Source organism: Felis catus, chromosome B4 (assembly GCF_018350175.1).
Source record: "Felis catus isolate Fca126 chromosome B4, F.catus_Fca126_mat1.0, whole genome shotgun sequence".
In the NCBI taxonomy this organism is placed as follows: domain Eukaryota; kingdom Metazoa; phylum Chordata; class Mammalia; order Carnivora; family Felidae; genus Felis; species Felis catus.
Genome location: NC_058374.1, coordinates 309,680 through 332,254, shown reverse-complemented (window position 1 = coordinate 332,254; position 22,575 = coordinate 309,680). Strand labels below are relative to the sequence as shown.

The window sequence follows — 22,575 nt, the reverse complement described above, 5'->3', positions numbered from 1 at the left end:
TACCAATAAAATGGGCAATCTGGAAGAAATGGACAAAATCCTAGGAATACACAAACTATGAAAACTGAAAGAGGAAGAAATAGAAAATGTGAACAGACCCGTAACCAAAAAGAATTGAATTAGTAATAAAAAATCTCCCAAAAAACAAGAGCCCAGGGCCAGATGGCTCTCCAGGAGAGTTCTACCAACCATTTAAGAAGGGTTAACATCTATTTTCTTGAAGCTGCCCCAGAAATAGAAATGGAGGAAAACATCCAAACTCTTCCTATGAGTCGGCATTACCTGGATTCCAAAACTAGACAAAGATCCCACTAAAAAGGATAAGTATAGACCAATTTGCATGATGAACATGGACGCAAAAATCTTCCACAAGATTTTAGACAACCAGATCCAAAGATACATTTAAACTTTATTCACCACGACCAAGTGGGATTTATACCTGGAATGCAAGGCTGGATCCATATCCACAAAATAATCAATGTGATTCATCACATCAATAAAAGAAGGGACAAGAACCACATGATGCACTCAATAGATGCAGAGAAAGCATTTGGCAAAATACAGCATCCTTTCTTGATAAAAGAATTCCACCCAAACCTGCTAAAATGATCCATGAATTCAGCAAAGTGGCAGGATATAAAATCAATGCACAGAAATTAATTACATTCTTGCATTTAATTTAATTAATTGCATTATTTGCATTAATTTAATTAATTACATTCTTGCATTTCTCTTCAAACAAAGAAGCAACAGAAAGAGAAATCACAGAATCGATCCCGTTTACAATTGCACCAAAATCCATAAAATACCTAGGAATAAATCTAACCAAGGAGGTGAAAAATCTATACACTGAAATCTATAGAAAGATTATGAAAGAAAATGAAGATGACAAAAACACAAAAACAAAAAAACATTCCATGCGCCTGGATAGGAAGAACAAATATTGTTAAAATGTCAATAGTACCCAAAGCAATCTACATATTCAATGCAATGCCTATCGAAATAACACCAGCATTCTCCACAGAGTTACAACAAACAATCCTTCAATTTGTATGGAACCAGAAAAGACCCCGAATAGCCAAAGCAATCTTGAAAAAGAAAACCTAAGTAGGAGGTATCACAATCCTGGACTTCCAGCTGTATTACAAAGCTGTAATCATCAAGACAGTACGGTCCTGGCACAAGAACAGACACTCAGATCAATGGAACAGAACAGGAACACAGAATTGGACCCACAGATGTATGGCCAACTAATTTTTGACCAAAAGAAAGAAGATCCAATGGAATAAAGACAGTCTCCTCAGCAAGTGTGGTGGGAAAACTGGACAGTAATATGCAGAAGAATGAGCCTGGACCACTTTCTCACACAAAAGACACTCAAAACGGATGAAATACCTAAATGTAAGATAGGCAGCCATCAAAATCCTCAAGGGGGAAATCAAGTAAAACCCCCTTAATGTTGACGTCCACAACTTCTTACTCAACACGTCTCCAGAGGCAAGGGAAACAAAAGCAAATCTGAACTATTAGGACCTCATCAAAATAAAAAGCTTCTGCACAGAGAAGCAAACAATCAGCAAAACTAAAAGGCAACCAATAGAATGGGAGAAGATATTTGCAAACGACATATGAGATAAAGGATTAGTATTCAAAATCTATAAAGAGCATACCAAACTCAACACCCAAAAAAAACAAGTAATCCAGTGAAGAAATGGGCAAAGAAATGAGCAAACATTCCTCCAAGGAAGACATCCAGATGGCCATCTGACACATGAAAGAATGCTCAAAATCACTCATCATCAGGAAAATACAAATCAAAACCATAATGAAACTCCCCTTCACCCCTGTGAGAATGGCTAACATTAACAACGCAGGCAACAACAGATGTTGGCGAGGAAATGGAGAAAGAGGAACTCTTGCACTGCTGGTGCACTGGTGCACTGGCTGGCACTGCTGGTGCAGCCACTCTGGAAAACAGTATGTAGGTTCCTCAAAAAATGAAAAAGAGAACTGTTCAACAACCCAGCAGGTGCACTAGTAGGTATTTATGCAACGGATACAGATATGCTATTTCAAAGGGACACGTGAAACCCAAAGTTTATAGCAGTACTATCAACAATAGCTAAAGTATGGAAAAAGCCCAAATGTCCATCAATGGATGAATGGATAAAGACGTGGTATAAATACATACATATATACATAGTATGTATATGTATATGTGTGTGTGTGTATATATACACATACATACACACAATGGAATATTACTTAGCCCTCAAAAAGAATAAAATCTTGCCATTTGAAACTACATGGATGGAGAGCTCCCTGGGACCTAACACTAACCGTAGCCATAACCCTAACCATAACCCTCACCCTATACTTAATCCTATCTAGCACATGAAATGTAAACCAGATCCACAGCCGCACATGTGCCCTCACTTCAGCCCTCCATGGAATTAACAACATTGGCTTCGGGCTTAGTGACTTCCCTGTACCTAACCCTTACCCTAGCTAAGTGTCTACACCATGGGGACCCAATTCCAAAGTCTGACAAGAGCACGCACATGTGTTTGAGAATTGGTGCAACAATACTCGGCATGGACTGTGGACATCACCATGTCTTTTGCAAAGTGTGATTGCAGCTGCACAACAGGATTCCTGAGGCCTATTCCAAGGGTGGCCCAAACATCTCCCAGCCCTTGTATCCTAAGAACTGATACTGACCGGTACGCTCCCTTATGCACTCCACGCAGCCCTTCAGGGAGACAACTGCACTGTTGTGGGTTCAGTACCTGGAGCTTCATTGGACCTAAACCTAACCCTAACCATAACCCTAAACATAACACTCAACTTACACCTAACCCTATCTCTAACTGAACCCTATACTTTACTCCCAACTTCGCTAAGGCCCTCAACACAGCCCTCGAGGGAGATCATGAGAATGGAGTGGCTTGAGCCTTGTCGACTTCCTTGGACTGAACCGTAACCCTAGCCAAGGCTATCTCCCCATGGGGACCCAATTCTAAAATCTGACAACAGCACCCACAAGGGTTCGAATATCAGTGCAACAATACTCAGCATGGAACGTGGAACATAACAATGTCATTTCAAAAGCGTGACTACAACTGCACAAGAGGATTCCTGAGCTTAACCGAAGGGCGGCCCATACATTTGCCTGGCCTTGGAACCCAAAGACTAATCCTAACAGGCACCCTCCTGTGTGTCCTACACTCAGCCCTTCAGGGAGACAATTGTTCTGCTGTGCGTTCAGTGCCTGGAGCTTGCTGGGTTAGGACCTAACCCTAACCCTAATCGTAACCCTAATCATAAACATCAACCTACACTGAACCCTATATCTAACCCAAACACTACACTTGACCCACACACTTGCATGGGCACTCAATTCAGCCCTGCAGCGAGATCACGAGACTGGAGCCTCTTCAGCCGTGGCCACACCACTGGAATGAACTCTAACCCTAGCTAAGGCTCTGTACCCATTGGGACCCAATTCCAATATCTGACAACAGCTCGCACACTGGTTCAAGAATTGGTCCAGAAATAGTTGACATAGAACTTAGAACCTCACCATGTCACTTCCAAAGCACGACTGCAGCTGCACAGCGGGAATCCTGAGGCCTACCCAAACGGTGCCCCATACATTTGTTTGGTCTTGGAACCCAAATACGAAGACTGACGGGCACCCTTCCTTGTGTAGTACACTCAGCTCTTCAGGTTGACACCTGCTGTTTGGGGTCTGTGTCTGGAGTCTCGTGGGACCTACACCTAAACCTAACAGTAACCCTAACCATAAATGTCACCGTACACCAAACCCTATCTATCTCATTAAGTCTACACCAGACCCACAGCTGCACATGTTCCCTGACTTCAGAGCTCCATAGAATTCACAACACTGGAGTTGCTTCGGCCCTGGGGACATTGCTGGACCAAACCCTAAACTTATCTAAGTGTCTCTCCCCATGGGGAACCAAGTCCAAAATCTGACAAGAGTACACACAAGGTTCGAAAATATGTGTAGAAATACTTGGCATGGAATGTGTATCATCACCATGTTATTTGCAAAGCCCATGACAGGATTCCTGAGGCCTATTCGAAGGGTGGCCAATACATCTCTGCCTTTGGATCCTAAGGAATGATACTACTGGCACCCTCCCTTGTGTACTCCACTCAGCATTTGGGGATACAACTGCTGTGCTGTGGGGTCAGTGCCTGGAGCCTCTGGGGACCTAACCAAAACACTAACTGTAACCTAACCATAACGCTCACACTACAACTAACCCTATCTATCACACTAACTCTAAACCAGATCCACAGACAAGTGTGTTCCTAATTTCAGCCCTCCATGGATTTCACAACAATGGTGTCGCTTCATTCATGGCGACGTCCCAGGACTGAACCATAACCCTAGCTAAGGCTCTATCCCATGGTGCCCAAATCCAAATCTGACAAGAGCATGCACACGGGTTTGAGAATCAGTGCAGAAATACCCGGCATGGAAAGTGGAACATCACAATGTCATTTCCAAGTACGAGTGCAGTTGCACAAGAGGATTCCTGAGGCCTATGGGAAGGGTGGCCCATACATTTATCTGGCCTTGGACACAAAGACTAATACTGATTGGCACGCTCCCTTGAGCACTCCACTAAGCCCTTCATGGAGACAAATACATTGCTGTGCGTTCAGAGCCTGGAGCCTCCAGGGACCTAACCGTAACCTTAACCTTACCCTTAACCATTACCCTCACCCTACACCTACCCCTATATCTAACCCTACCCTACATTAAACCACACCCTCATATGTGCCCTCACTTCAGCCCTCGAGGGAGATCATGAAACTGGACTTGCTTCAGCCCTGGCGACTTCCCTGGATTAAACCCTAATGCTACCTAAGGCTCTCTCCCAATGGGGACCCAATTCCGAAGTCTGACAACAGTACGCACACGGGTTCAAGAATCAGTGCAGAAATACTTGGCATGGAACGTGGAACATCACAATGTCATTTCCAAAGCGTTACTGCAGCTGCATGAGACGCTTCGTGAGTCCTACCTGAAGGGTGGCACATACATTTGTCTGGCCTTGGAAATCAAAGGCTAATCCTGACTGGCACCCTCCTTTGTGTACTCAGCCCTTCGAGTTAACACCAGCTCTACTGTGGGAACAGTGTATGGAGTCTTCTGGGACCTAAACCTAACCCTAATCCTAAACATAATCCTCACCCTACACCTAATCCTATCAATCTCAATAAGCTACACCAGACCCTTAGCCACGCACGTACCCTCACTTCAGCCCCCCATGGAACTCACAACACTGTTAGTGCTTCTGTCCTGGTGAAGTCCCTGGACCGAAACCTAACCCTAACTGAGGCTCTGTCCCCATGGGGACCCAATTCCAAAGTCTGACAAGAGCACGCACGGGTTTGAGTATATGTGCACAAATACTCGACATGGAACGTGGAACTTCACTATGTCATTTTCAAAGAGGAACTGCAGCTGAACAAGGGGATTCCTGAGGCCTATGTGAGGCTTGCCCAATATTTGTTTGCCATTGGAACCCAAAACTAATCCTGACTGGCACCTTCCCTTGTGTACTCCACTCAGCCCAACGGGGAGACAACTGCTCTGCTGTGGGGTAAGTGCCTAGAGCCTCCTGGGACCTAACCCTAGCCCTAACGTAACCCTAAGCATAACCCTCACCCTACACCAAACCCTAACAGTAACCCAAATCCTACACTTGACCCGAACTGTTGCATGGGCCCTCAATTCAGTCCTCGAGGGAGATCACAAAACCGGAGTCGATTCGCTTCTGCTAACTTCCCTGGACCTAACCCAAACAGTAGGTAAGGCTCTCTCCCCGTCGGGACCCAATTCCAAGTCTGACACCAGCATGCACACGGTTTCGAGAATCAGTACAGAAATACTCAACATGGAATGTGGAACATCACTATCTCATTTCAAAAGCGTGACTGCAGCTGCACAAGAATCCTGAGGCCTACCCGAAGGGTGGCCCTTACATTTGTCTGGCCTTGGAACCCAAAGACTTGTCCTGACTGACACCCTCCTTTGGGGCCACCACTCACCTCTTCGTGGAGACAACACCACTGTTGTGGGTTCAGTGCCTAGAGTCTCCTGAGACCTAACCCTAACCCTAATCATAACCCCAACCATAACCTTCACCCTACACCTAACCCAATCTAGCACACTAACTCTAAACCAGATTCACAGCCGCGCATATGCCCTCACTTCAGTCCTCCGTGGAATTCAAAACACTGGTGTCGCTTCGGAATTGGCGACTTCCCTTTACTGAACCCTGACTCTAGCTAAGTGTCTATCCCCATGGGGACTAATTTCCAAAGTCTGACAACAGCACAAACACGGGATTGAGAATCGGTGCATAAATACTAGGCATAGAACATAGAACATCACCATGTCATATGCAAAGCATGACAGCAGCTTCACGAGAAGAATCCTGAGGCCTATCTGAAGGGTGGCCCATATATTTATCTAAAGTTGGAACCCAAAGACTAATCCTGACCAGCACCCTCCATTGTGTACTCCACTACCCCCTTCAGGTAAACAACTGTTCTCATGTGGATCAGTGCCTGGAACCTGATGGGACGTAACCCTAACCCTAACCGTAAACCTAAACATAAACCTAATGCTACACCTAAACGATCTCTAACCATAACCCACACTTGACCCGCGCCCTTGAACAGACCCTCAAGATAGCCCTCGGGGAAGACCACAAAACTGGAGTCGCTGCAGCCCTGGTGACTTCCCTGAACTGAACCCTACCCCTAGCTAAGGCACTCTCCCCATTGGGACTCAATTCCAAAGCCTGACAACAGCACACACATGGGTTCGAGAATTGGTGCAGAAATACTCAGCATGGAACATAGAACATCACCATGTCATCTGCAAAGCGCAACAGCAGCTGCAAGAGAGGATTCCTGAGGCCTACCCGAAGGGTGGGCCAGATGTTGGTCTGGTTTTGGAACCCAAGACTAATGCTAACCAACACCCTCTCTTCTATACTGCACTAAGGCCTTCAGGGAGACAACTACTCTGCTGTAGAGTCACTGCCTTCAGTCACCTGGGACCTAACCCCAACAGTGACCCAAAACATAACCCTCACCCTAAACCTAACCATATCTAGCACACTAACTCTACAGCAGACTCACAGCCACACAAGTTCCCTCACATCAGCTCTCCACTGAAAGCAAACAGTGGTGTTGTTTCAGCCCTGGCGACATCCCTGGATGGAACCCTTAACCTAGCTAAGGCTCTTACCCATGGGCATACAAAACCAAAGTCTGACAACACCATGCACCTGGGGTCCAGAAGCAGTGCAGGATCATTCAGGATAGAACCTGGAATCTCAGCATGTCGTTTCTCAGGCCCAGCTGAGGCTGCCCGAAAGGACTGCTGAGGCCTACATGACCAACGGCACATACAGTTGTCTGGAATTGGAACGGAAAGACTAAACCTGACCGGCATCCTCCCATGTGCCCTCAACTCAGACCTTCGGGAAGACAACTGCACTGCTGTGGACTCAGCGCCAGGAGCCTCCTAGGACCTAACCCAACCCTAACCAGAACCCTCAACAGAAACCAAACCCTATGTCGAAACCTAATGCTACACTTGACCCGCACCGTCACATGGGCCCTCACTTCAGCCATTGAGGGAGATCAGGATACTTGAGTCGCTTTGCACTTGGTGACATCCCTGGACTAAACCCTAACCCTAGCTAGGGCTCTCTCCCCGTGGGGACCCAATACTAAAGTCTCGCAACACCACGTGCCTGGGGTCCAGAAGCGATGTAGGGTCACTCGGTATAGAACCTGGAACATCACCAAGTCATTTCCAAGGTCCGACTACACCACATTGCTGTGGGTTCAGTGCCTGGAGCCTCTTGGGATCTAACCGTAACCCTAACCCCAACCAGAACGGCCAACCCAAACCTAACCCAGTCTCGAACCCTAACCATACACTTGACCAGTACCATCACACGGGCCTTCACTTCAGCCCTCGAGGGAGATCACAAGACGGGAGTTGCTTCAGTCCTGGTGACGTCCCTGGACCGAACTATAACCCTAGCTAAGGCTCTCTCCCATGGGGAACCAATACCAAAATCTGACAATACCACGTGCCTGGGGTACAGAAGCCGTGCAGGGTACTCCACATAGAACCTGGAACATCACCAGTTGTTTCCAAGGCTGGGCTTCAGGTGCTCGAAAGTATTCCTGAGGCCTAACCGACCAGTGGCCCATAGAGTTGTCTGGCGTTGGAACCCAAAGACAAATCCTGACCGGCACTCTCCCTTGTGCCCTCAACTCAGCCCTTCGGGGAGACAAGTGCATTGCTATGGGTTCAGCGCCTTGAACCTCCTTGGAACAAACCCTGAACCCTACTCCTAACCCTAATCAGAAACCTCAACCGAAACCGAAACCTAACTCGAACCCAAACCCTACAATTGATCCACATCGTTGTATTGGCCCACACTTCAGATCTCGAGGGAGATGACGAGACTGGCTTTGTTTGGAGCTGGTAATGTCACTGGACGGAAACCTAAACCTAGATAAGGCTCTCTCGCCATTGGACCCAATAACAAGATATGACAACACCACATGCCTGGGGAACACAAGCAGTGCAGCATCACTCCGCATAGAATCTGTAATATACTATGCCTTTTTGAAGGACCGGTTGAAGCTCCAGAGAGATTTCCAGAGGCCTAACCCACTAGTGGCCTATACAGTTGTCTAGCCTTGGACTCAAAGACTAATGCTAATCAACACCCTCAATTGTGCCTTCAAATTAGACTTTGGGGAAACAACTTCACTGCTCTGGGTTCAGCACCAGGTGTCTCCTGGAACATAACCCTAAACCTATCCCTAAACCTAACTAGGACCCTCCACCGAATCCTAAAGCTATCACAACCCTAACCCTACACTTGACACGCAATGTCGCATGGGTCCTCAATTCAGCCCTTGAGGGAGATCACGAGACTAGAGTTGCTTCAGCCCTGGCGACGACTCTGTAACAACCCATAACCCTACTTAAGGCTCTCTACCCATGGGGACGCAATAGCAAAGTCTGACAACACCACGCCCTGGGGAAAAGAAGAGGTGAAGGATCACTCAGCATAGAACCTGGAACATCAACATGTTATTTCCAAAACTGGCTACAGCTACCCGAGATGATTCCTGAGGCCTACCAGACCACTCTCCCATAGTGTTCTCTGGGTTGGAACCAAAATATTAAACCTGACAGGCACCCGACCTTGGAACCTCAACTCAGCCCTTCGGGGAGACAAGTGCAATAATGTGGGTTCAGCTTCTGCAGTGTCCTAGGAACTAATCCTAACTACTAACCCTAACCCTAACACAAATCCTAACCTTAATCCTAGCCCTAAATCTGATCCCTAACACAAACCATGGCACTAACCCTACCCTAACCCCAATACCAACTGCAACCATAATACTAACCCTAAAGCCTACACCATAACCCTGAACCCAAACTCCAAATCCTAACCCAAATCCTGACTGTGACCATAAACTTAAACCCTACACCCGAACACTAAACTCTAACCCTAATCCCTAAACTATAAATCCTAAACAATAATCCTAAACCAAACACTGACACTGACCCTAACCCTAAATCCTGACCAATAACACCTAACCCCAACCACCTAACCCTTACCCCAAACCCTAAACGCTAAACTGTAAACAATAAATCCTAAATCCTAACACATATCCCATGACCCTGACACTACCCTGACCGTGACCCTAACCTTGAGGCCAGTAATGACACTAACTCTAACGCCTAAGCCCTACCCTAACCATCACCCCAACCCTAACCTCTAAACCCTAAACCTAACCTTCACCCTAATCCTAACCCTTTAGCTCTAACCATCTAAACCTAACCCTAACCCCTAACTCTAACCCTAACCCCATGGACAGTCCTTCATCACAAGTCATGGGCTATGAACCACCCCCCCTCCTCCACCTCCCCCACTTGGGTAGATAAACTGAAGTGGTTAGGGATTTCTAAAGCATATTCATCTACTTCGTGAAACACTTTGTGGGAAAAATGTAGAGATGGTTGTTAGGGCTTGGCAATTCAACTGCAAAACTGCCTGAGGACTTTGTAACATATCTCAAGTTTCTCAGGACATATGTTCAATGGACTGTATAATTTCCCTGTAATGAGGTCAGCTTTAGGTTTCTCTTGTCAAAAAGAAAGAGGATTTTACACAAAGGCAGATGTATCGGGCGTACTGAAAACCAGTGAAGGAGTGGGGGAAACTTGAATCACACAGGAATAGAAATTTGAGGAATTTGAGGACATTAAGCAGACTTTGAGGAAGTGCAGAGGGGAGGGTCCTGGGTTCAGTGAGATGCAGCTGCAGGCCATTCCTGACCACAGCCTGAGCAGGGAGCATGAGTTCCACACGGAGCTGCTATGTGGTATCACTCACAGTGCACAATGCAAGGTTCCTCTCCAAAATGTCATATTTGTAAAAGTACACCTAGGTGATCATCTAGGTGCACTTTTACAAATATGACATTTTGGAGAGGAACCTTGCATTGTGCACTGTGAGAACAAACTGAGGGTTGATGGGGGGTGGGAGGGAGGAGAGGGTGGGTGATGGGTATTAAGGAGGGCACCTTTTGGGATGAGCACTGGGTGTTGTATGAAAACCAATTTGTCAATAAATTTCATATATATATAAAAAAAATAATAAAAAAATAAACAGTAGCTCCCATAAAAAAAAAAAAGTGCACCTAGGTGATCATCTAAAAAGTTTGTTGTCTCCCTGCATTGTCTGAAGGTTCTGGATATTTATGGGTGAAAAAATGCCCTGGATATATAGAAAATTTAACTTGGTCTTAAGGAAATGCTTGTGTGCCTAGGTTGATGTCCCTCAGTGAGACTAAAAGTGAAGACAGGATCTAGATCAGCTGAGTGCCTGCAGTGGACTTCAGTCTGGGTCAAACTACAATTCAGGGATGCCCAGATGCCACCCCTGCTGGACCCCTGACATCACTCTGACTACAGCTTTGCATCTATCTCCTTAAACTTCTCTCACAATATCCCAAAGGTTTCCCTGTGTTCCTGCTGTCTCAGCCAGAATACCAATTCTCAGTGGGACGTACACAGATCCTGAGCTGTGTTATCTGTGAAACAGGGGTAATATTTGTTTCTAAGGACATAACAAAAAGAAGACATTGAACACAGAATGCATCTGTAAAATGTCTGGGAAATGTCCTCTCTCCCTTCTCACAGTTTCAATTAAGATACCTCCACACAAATGATCATCAAAAAAGATGCTCACAGAAGTTGATTAAACTAAGACGGTTAACGCCTCAGCCCAGGGATTGGGGATCTCCACTTTAAAGAAGAAGACAATGACACACTTATTCTATTAATATTCAGGCCCTACCAGACAAAGAAAGAAAAAGATAATTACGAGAATGTGTATATCAGAGTTCTACATCTGAGATCTGAAGACAATCATATTCCATGACATATAGACTCGCAGATGCATCCACACCTAAGTGTTCATCTGAGGCCACAGATTAAGTACTGAAGAGGGAATGCATGTAGGAAAACATAAGACCATAGGGAAATAACCCCAAATCTCATAAATCCCACCACCTTATACGACAACTATTTTGAAATTTGAAGAGGACTGTGTGAGATGACAGAGTATGGTGATTATATATCTTAAAAATGTGTCAGATCTGCCTGCATGCTTTCTCTGCCCACCCTGCGCTCTCCACTTTGTTTTTATTAGTATCCCTTAAGAGTACTTTCACTGTTCTGTCTCTGTTTCAGTGTTTGCTTCTAGGAGAACCTACTCTCACCCCCCATAGAATGCACACAGTGAGGTTCCTATACACACAGGTAACAAACTAGAAGAAGTTGCAGTGATGGAGGATAGTAGCAAGATCGCCCTTTTTGCAGAGGAGCCCGAGAGAGTTTTCTGGGGTGATGGTAACTTCCTATATCTAGATGCATGGGGTGCTTGTGCTCATTTATTTTAGAAACATTCACTGACTCCTGGTGCTTGGGGTCAGATAGACAGGTACCTGACCCTAGCATATGGCTGATTTCTAATGGTGGGTAAGGATCAGTGACCAGGGGTGACTGTGGGAGATGAGTGAGGAGGCCACATATGGAGTCAGATCCTCCCTCAGAATGTCATGTCTCCACGGACATCAACCTTGTGCAGGAGGGCTCTGAGGACCACGTTTCTTGATCAGTCCTGTGAACTGCATAATCCTACTCCAGATTTCTCACTGAAGGTTGGACAGGGCAGAGGCCAGCAGCTGGAGGACACTCTGATCATGGCTGGAGTGGAACAGTGGGCCTGGGAGACTGAGTCAGAGAAAGGGAAAGGCAGAAGATAGTGGCAAGGATTTTGACAGATAAAGGGAAGAGGAGAGAATGCAATGTTTTCTACTGACTTCACCCACATTTCTGTGTGAACAAAAGGAGATTCTTGTCTCACAGGGAAGGGAAGAGGGCCAGCAAAAAGACAGGGTGACATTCTCAGCTCAAGTGCTCAGGATATCTGCCTTGCTCTTGAATACATGTCACAGGAAGCCTGTGCATTCTGTCATAAGTGGAACTGCAGCTCATACCATTTAGTGAAAATTAAAGCGATGATGATAAATTAGTGCAACGAAAGTATGTGAACATACAGAGAGATACAATAGAAGCAAAAGTCCAAAGGGAGACTGACTGCAAAACTTATGGAAATAGAGACTATAAGAAAAGGAGATACCCCAATGCTGGCTTTCAGACACCTGGGCAATATGTGATAACATGGGGGAAAAAAAAAGAAGTCCTTACTTCAAAAGCAACATTAGCATTAGACACAAAGGGATCGTGATGGAAGGTTTAGGGAGAAACCCTATGATATCATGATGCTGTACCCATGGTCCTGTACCCTCAATCGCATCAAAGTATACCCTTTAACTTGAGGCTTTGTTATATGTAATTATACCTCATTAAAGAGAGTTTCAAAACATAAAATAATAGAAGCAAATGTGGGAAAGTTCCTTTCCAAACCTGAAGTGCATGTGTGATATGAGTCTGTCTTCCCATCTCTCAAAAATCCAAAATAATAAGACATTTAAAGAATTAATATAGCAGAATAAGATGACCCTGAGCTCACCCTGTCCCATGTTTTCAACTGCATAACATCCACATCCAAGTCCATGAACCAGAGAGCGATCCAAAGACTGGCAGAACAAACTCCACACCGAAGTAGAGAGAAGCTGCATCAGAAAGGTTAGGAAGGTCAGAAAGGTGGAGGCTATCTGTCTGGAGAAGGGACAGAAAAAGTGAGCCCTCACACCAGGGAGGTCAAACAGGGAAGACTAATCTCCATAACATTGGGCATTAAAACTTGAGGGGCTGAATACCTTTGTGTTCAGATCCTGGAGTTTTTGAGGTCAGCTGACCCAGAACTGGGAGATCCAGGAGGATGAGTGATAGCCAGATCCCCGCCTGTGTAGAGAAGAATGTAAACATGGCATTTTACACAATGCCGAGGGAACAGGAGACGGATGTATTCATGCTGATTCTTGAGTGTGTTGGAGGACTTCTCCAACAATGAGGGAGCTCACAGACACCATTCTTCTCCCTCAGCCTCCCAGAATAAGCATAGAAGCACCCACAAGAGGGTGAGGCTACACAGACACTTGCTAACTAACCTGTTAGCAGTGCGCCAGTCCCAAGGGTTCACTAGGGGACTCACCACACCAAGCCGGCTGGTCTCAGGGCAAACATTTTTCAAACCAAAAGGGCACCCTGTCTGACAAGCTGCATGCATAGCTGCCACAGCACGCTGTGCACATCTGTACCTCACCCAGCTGTACATATCCAGACACCCTCATCTGTCTCACTAAGCCACATGTCCCCAGGCACAAACATGCTCTGTGCATATCCTCACGCCCCTAGCTTCCATGGCTTGTCCACAGCCCCCAGGCACCAAAGGACATCGGGAAATCTGGCATAGGACTAGTAGCTCTATGCAATTTTGCTAACACTCCTGCCCTGTGACCAAGTTATCCAGCGGGCATACCACCCCACAGCTGGCCTGCCTGGGTCCCACAAACACCACTGAGACAAAGCACAGCCCACAACAGGCACGCAACCAGTGCAGACACCTGCACTAAAAGGAAAAGTAACCCAGATACAGAAGCATGGAGTGAAGAATACCCATACGATAGCCTCCTGAAGGTCCAGGTCCTATAAACGGAGACATGCACTGCTGAGGTCTCCAGGACCTCTTCTTCATCACGTTATTAGTTTCAAGAGCAGAAGGGACAGCTGACTTTCTTAACACAGAGAAATAGAGACAGAGAGACAGACAAAATGGACACACAGAGATGTTTATCCACAATGAAAGACCTAGTCAAAGCCACAGCCAGAGATCTAAGACAAAGAGATGTAAGTAACATACCTGATACAGATTTGAAAACAATGATCATAAGGATACTCATTAGAGTTGTGAAATGAGTAGAAGAGTGGGACCCCTGACTAGAGATAAGAAATAATTCAGTAGACATTGAGGGCACATAAAGGAGAGACACGCTTGCTGGAACTAACAGAGGGATGCAAGAAGCAGAGGAACAAACCAGTGACCTCGAAGACTGAGCAATGGAAATTAATCACATTGAACCAAAGAGAGAGCACAGAATTTTGTAACGTGAGATGAGACTAAGGGAACTCAGTGACTACAGCAAAGATAACAATATTGATATTGTAGGAGTCTCAGAAGAAAGAGAAAAGGGGGAAGAAAATTTATTGTGGAAACAGTAGCTGAAAAATGCCCAATTGGGGGAAGAAACAAACATCCACATCCGGGAGGCTAGAGAATTCACATCGAAATGAACAAAATCAAGCCAACATCCAGACATATTGTAAGCAAACTTGCAAATTACAGTGACAATAAAAAAAAAACTCTTAAAAGCAGCAAGACAAAGAGACTTCACTTAGAAGGGAAGACCCATAAGGCTAGCTACCAGATTTCTGAACAGATACTTGGCAAGCCAGAAGCGAGTGACATCACATATTCAAAGTGCTGAATGGAAAAATCAGCAGCCAAGAATACTCTATCCAGCAAGTCTATCATTCAGAATGGAAGGAGACACAGGATTTCCCAAACAAAAACTAAAGGTGTTTGTACCATGAAACCAGTCCTGAAAGAAATATTAAGAGGGACTCTGCGTGGAAAGGAGAGACAAAAAGTGACAGTATAGAGTTAAAAGACATAAATCAAGTAAAACATGAATATTTCTGTAAAAAAATAGTTAAGGAACTCAGAGATATGGATTTGAAATATAATAACATCTACCAAGAACCTAGGGAGGAGAACATAATGGGTTCCAAGGTAAATGACCATCAGCTTAATACAAACTGGTAAACGCAGAAGAGGCTATATAAATAATCCAGCCAGCAGTAACAATATATCAAAAACCAGTCACAAATATGCTAAGAATAAAGATAAAGAAATTAAAGTAATTCACTAAAGAAAATGAGCAAAACATGAAAGACAGACAAGAAAGGATTGGAGAAAATCATTAGAAAAAACAAGAAAACGGGTAATAAAATGGCAATACATAGATACATATCAATCATTTCTTTGAAGGTACATGGAATGAATGCTCCAATCTAGAGACATAGGGTGTAAGAACGGATGAAAAAACAAAAGCTGGAGTAGCAATATTTGTATCAGAAAAAATACACTTAAAACAAAGTACATAACAAGAGACAGAGGAGGATGTTATATAACAGTAAAGGGTACAGTCCAAAGGAGATATAACAACTGTAAATATATCCTACAATTAAGTGGGTTTTATACCCAAGCTGCAAGGGTTGTCCAGTATTCACAAATCAATCAATGTGATACAATATATCAACAGGAGAAAGGATAAGAACCATATGATCGGGGCACCTGGGTGGCTCAATCCTTTAGCAGTCCGACATCAGCACAGGTCATGACCCCATGATTGGTGAGTTCAAGTCCCACATCGGATTATGTGCTGAAAGCTCAGAGCCAAGAGCCTCCATCGAAGTCTGTGTCTCCCACTCTCTTTTTGCCCCTTCCCTGGTCACACTCTGTCTCTCTCAAAATTAATAAACGTTAAAAGAAAAGAACCATATGGTCATTTCAATACATGAAGAAAAAGCATTTCACATACTACAACATCCTTTGATGATTATAACCCCCTAAAGTAGGTTTACAGGGAACATACATCAATGTAATAAATGTTTTCTATGAAAACCCTGCAGCTATAATCAACCTTAATGGAGAAAATCTGAGAGCTTTTCCTATAAGGTCAGGAAAAAGACAAGGATGTTTACTCTTACCACTTTTAATAAACATAGTACTGGAAGTCCAAGCTACAGCCAGCAGATAAATCAAACAAAATGAAACGAAACAAAACGAAATGAAACAAAACAATGTAAAGTAAAGTAAAGTAAAGTAAAGTAAAGTAAAGTAAAGTAAAGTAAAGTAAAGTAAAGTAAAGTAAAGTAAAAGAAAAGAAAAGAAAAGAACTAATCCAAATCTGGAAGAAGTGAATCTTTTGCACTTTGCAGATTACATGACACTATGTATAGAAAACCCTAAAGAGTCTACCCAAATACTGCTAGAAGTGATAAATGAATTCAGCAATGTCACCGGATACAAAATCATTGTACAGAAATCTGTTGCATTTCTAGACAATAATGAAGCAATAGAGAAATTAAGAAAACAGTCCCATTTACAGTTGTACACCAAATAATAAGGTATCTATGAATAAATCTATCCAAGGTGGTGAGCGACCTATACTCTGAAAATTATAAAACAGTGATGAAAGAAATACAAGATGACACAAAAAAAATGGAAGGATATTCCATACTCATGGATCGGAAGTACAAATTTCATGGAAATGTCTATACTTCCTAAAGCAACTGACTCAATTAATGCAATCGCCATCAAAATAGCAACAACATTTTTCATAGAACTAGAACGGTCCTAAAATTTGTACAGAACCACAAAAGACCCCGATCTTCAGAGTAAATAACCTTTATGTGAAGTGATAATTATGGATGGAACTATGCCTCTGGATCTTCTGCTCCAAAACACAGTAGTCAGCCTAAGCATTTGAACAAACGTTACACATATCCCAACCAAGGATCATTCTACAAAATACATTCTACAAACATACCCTCAAAACTTTGCAGATTATGAAAAATATGGAAAAGTCTAAAAATCGCCATGGCCAAGTGGAGCCGAAGGACACAGGATGACTGTCATGTGCCAGCTGGGATGAGTCAGGGACAGAAGAGGTTAAAAACGAAGCAATGTGAATACAAATATAAAATTAGTTAATACTACCATATCTCTTTGGGATATTGATTGTGATCATGTATCAACTTAGAGGGCATCAATAGTCAGAAAACACTCTGATGTATGTGGAGACTCAATAATATCTTCCCAATTTTTCTGGTTACTAGAAACCCACCACGAATGAAAAGATTATTAGTAATCATGGTTTTATGTTTCAACACATAATATTATATGACTAGTTCTAGTATTAGTTACTAGTGATGGTCATGTACCTATTCTTGTTGTTCTTACTATTGTGTAATTTAAATAATAGCATTCATGGTACAGAAAACTCAATGCATGATATACATTTCATAGAAATATCTACTTTACATATTTTAAGGTAATAGCGTATGTATATACCACTGTATTATGTGGTATGTAAATTTAGTGTTTTTCAGATCTTGAATGAACATGTCATCAAATGGCTTTCCATAAAGGCAGTTATCCTAGATAATGAATGATACACAGATTTTACAGGATGTACTTCACATCATGCCTGATCAGAGTCTCTCAATCAGAGAAAGAAAAATATATGATTTCACTCATGTGGAATTGAAGAAACAAAACAGATGAAAACATGGGAAGGGGGCAGGAAAAGAGAAGAGTGGTAACAAACCACATGTGTCTCTTAATGATAGAGAAAAAAAAGTGAAGGTTCATGGAGGGAGATGGGTCAGCTCGGGGCTAGATGGGGGACCTGTATTAAGAAGAGCACTTGTTGCGATGAGCACTGGGTGTTGTATGTAAGAGATGAATCACTGAATTCTACTCACGAATCCGAGAATGCACTGTATGTCAACTAAGAATTAAATATAAAAAATAAATAAAGCTGTAACAAGAGATGCAGACGAACACTATCTCATACTAAAGGGGACAACCAAACAAGAAGATCCAATGATTGTAAATTTTGATGCCCCCAACATGCAACCACCAAGTATATAAAACATTTAACAACAACCATAAAAGAACTCATTTATAATACCATAACGATATGAGAGGATTTTAACACATAACTCACATCGAAGGACAGAACCTGTAAACAGAAAATCAACAAGGAAACAATGGCTTTGAATGACACACTGGACCAGATGGGTTTAACAGATATATTCAGAACACTCCATACTAAAACGACAGAATACACATTCTTTTCAAGTGCACATGGGGCATTCTCCATAATTGATCACATTCTAGGTCACAAATCAGGCCTCAACAGGTACCCAAAGACAGAGATCAGACCAAGCATTTTTTCTGACCACAAAGCTAAGAAACTTGAAGTTAACCGTGTGCGCGTGCGCGCACACAGACACACACACACACACACACACACACTAAGGGGGAAAGGCCACAAATAAAGGGAGGTTAAATAACATGCTACCAAATGAATGGGTCAAACAGGAAATCAATGAGAAAATACACTGAAACTAATGAAAATGAGAATACACTGGTAAAAATATTTGGAATGCGGCAGAAGCAGTGTATGATGGAAGTATATAGCAGTACAAGCCTGCCATAAAGAGCAAGAAAAATCCCAAACAATCCTAACTTATAACTAAAGGAATGAGAAGAACAGCCGAAGGAAGGAAATAATAGAGATTATGGCAGAAATAAGGAATATAGAAACCAAAAAGACACTAGACCAAATCAATGAAACCAGGGGCTGGTTCCTTGAAAACAGTAATCAACATGAAAACCTCCTAGGCAGAGTTTTCACAAAGAAGAAGGAAAGGACTCAAGTAAATAAAATCACAAATAACACAGGAGAAATAACAGGCAACGCCACAAAAATAGTTAGAAGATAATATTATGAAAATCTATATGCAACAAATTGGACACTCTGAGAAAAATGGAACAATTCCTAGAAACACACAAACTACCAAAACAAATGGGAAGATACATAAAATCTGAAAACAGAAAGAAATCAAATCAGTAATAAAAAAATTTCCCCCCAACACAAGAGTTCAGGGCCAGATGGCTTCACTAATGAATTCTACCATCCATTTAAGGAAGAGATAATATGTATTCTTCTCGAATTATTACAAAAAAATTAAAAAAAGAAGGAAAACTTACAAATTCATCTTATGAGGCCATCACTACCCTGATACCAAAACCAGTTAAAGCCTCCACTAACAATGAAAACTGCCAGAGCTCCTGTGTGGCTCGGTGGGTTTAGTGTCCAAATCTTAATTTTGGATTAGGACATTATCTTGCAGCGCATGGGTTCGAGTCCCACGTTGGACCCTGTGCTGACAGTGTGGAGCATGGCCAGGATTCTCCCTCTCCCTGTCTCTCTGCCCCTCCCTCACTTTTATGGACTCTATGTCTCTAAGTAAATAAATGCTTTAAATATGTTAAAAACATTTTAAATAAAACTACAGACCAATATCCCGATGAATATGTATGCATAAATTCACATCAAAATGCCTTCAAATTAAGTCAATAATACATTAATAGAATCATTTGCTATAATCAAGTGGGATATATTCCCGGACTGCAAGGGTGGTTCCACATTCACAGATCAATCAACATGATGCACCACAGTATTAAAAGAAAGGATAAGAACAATATGATGCTCTCAAGACATGCCGGAAAACGATTTGACAAAATGTCACATCCATTCACGATAAAACCCCCTAGCAAGTAGATTGAGACTCATCCTACCTGCACATAATAAAGGTCATCTATGAAAAACCCACAGCTCATCTCATCCTCAATGGGGAAAAATTGAAACTTTTTCTTCCAAGGACAGGGACAAGACAGGGATGATCCCTCTCACCACTGTTATTCCACATAGTACTGGAAGTTCTAGCCACAGCAATCAGACAACAAAAAGAAATAACAGGCATCCAAAGAAGAAGAAGAAATAATAGAAGAAGAAGAAGAAGAAGAAGAAGAAGAAGAAGAAGAAGAAGAAGAAGAAGAAGAAATAATAATAATAATAATAATAAGAATAATAAGAATAATAATAATAGAAATTTCACTATTTGGAACTGACATGATGCTCTCTATAGAAAACATGAAAGACTCCCCCCAAAATTGTTAGAATTGATATATGAATTCGACAAATCAAAATATACAGAAATCAATGTACATAAATCTATTGCATTTCTGTAGACAAATAATTAACAGAAAGAGAAAGTAAGGGATCAATCCCATTGACAGGTGCACCAAATACCCCAAGATACCTGGAATAAACCTAACCAAAGAGGTAAAAGATCTGTACTCTAAAGGCTGTGAAACACTGATGAAAGAAATGGAAGAGGACACAAAGAAAAGGAAACACATTTCATGTTCATGGACAGGAAGAACAAAATGCTCTTAAAAGGTCTATACTCCACAAAACAATCTACACATGTAATGAAATCCCTATCACACAAACAAAACATTTGTCACAGAACTAGAACAAAGAGTCCCAAAATATGTATGGAGTGACAAAGACCCCAAACAGCCAAAAGAAATTGAAGACCAAAACTAAAGCTGGAGACATCACGCTTCTAGACTTTAGGTTATATTACAAAGCTGTACTGAACAGAACAGTATGGTACTGGCAACTAACCACAACAACAAAAACACAGACGCAGAGACCAATAGAATGGAAACCCAGACATGAACTCATACATATATGGTCAATTAATTCTCAACAAAGCAGAAAAGGATATCCAATGGGGAAAAAAAGATACTCTTGGGACACACGTGTGGCTCCAAAGCGTGTGACTGTGGATTCAGCTCCGATCATGATCTCAGCACAGTGCAGAGCATGCGTGGGATTCTCTCTCTCCATTTCTCTCTGCCCCTTTTCTGCATGTTCTCTCTCTCTCTCTCTCTCTCTCTCTCTCTCTCTCTGTCTCTCTCTCTCTCAAAAATAAATACAGAAACTTAAAAAACAAGTCTCCTCAACATGTGGTTTTGGAAAAACTAGACAGCAACCTGGAAAACAAAACAAAAACACAAACGGATCACTTTCTTACAACATACACAAAAATAAACCAACATGAATAAAGAACTATGTGTGAAACCTGAAACCATAAAAATCCCAGAGGATACCTAACACAGGCAGTACCTTATTTGACATTGGCTGTACAAACATCTTTGTAGATATATCTCCTGAGGTAAGGGAAACACAAGCAAAAATAATGGGACATCATAAAAATAAAAAGCTTCCGTCACAAAGGAAATAATCAACAAAACTAAAACACCTACAGAATATTTGTAAACGACATCTGATAAAGGGTTACTGTCCAAAATATATAAAGTTATACAGAACCCCAAAAATGAGAAATCCAATTAAAAATGGGCAGATGACATGAATGGATATTTTCCCAAGGTGACATAAACATAGCCAAGAGACACATGAAAAGATGCTCAGCATTACTCATCTTCAGGGAAATACAATTCAAAAGTACAATGAGATAACACGTCACATCTGTGAGAATGACTAAAATCAATGAATGATGAAACAGCAGGTGTTGGCAAGGATGTGGGGAAAGAGAAGCCCTCTTGCATTGTGGGAAGGAATGCAAACTGGTGCAGCCACTCTGGAAAACATCATGGAGATTCGTCAAAAAAAAATGGAAATAGAACTATGTTACGATCCAGCAATTTCACTACGAGGTATTTACAGAAAGAACACAAAAATAATTCTTCAAAGGGATACATGCACCATGAGTTTACAACAGCATTCTCTACAAAAGCCAACTTATGGAAACTGACCAAGCATCCATCAACTGATGAATAAACTGAGATGTAGTATATGGAATGTAATATTATTCAGCCATAAAAACATGAAATCTTGTCATTTTCCACGAGGTGGATGGAGCGAGAGAATGTTATGCTGGGTGAAATAAGCCTGTCAGAGAAACACAAATACCAGATGATTTCACTAACACATGGAAATGAAACAAAACAAAGTGGGGGGGGGGAGGAGACAGTGACAAACACTCTTAATGAGAAAACAAACTGAGGGGTTCCACAGTGAGGTGGGGGAATGGATGAAACAGCTGCTGGGGATTAAGAAATGCACATGGGATGAGCACCAGGTGACACGTGGAAGTGGTGCTCTATATTGTACACCTGAAACTAATATTACACTGTAGGTTTACTAAGTGTATTTTAAAGTAATAGATAACAAGTTTAAGACACCTACGTACCAGGTTTTCTGTAGTTTTCAATCACTTCA

At 42.5% G+C, this 22,575-nt stretch overlaps 1 long non-coding RNA gene across 3 annotated transcripts in view; it reads right to left on the bottom strand.

Annotated features, from left to right (window-relative positions):
* Nucleotides 1–22,575, bottom strand: part of LOC123386401 — a 76,721-nt gene that overhangs the window by 12,333 nt on the left and 41,813 nt on the right. The window lies entirely within an intron of this gene.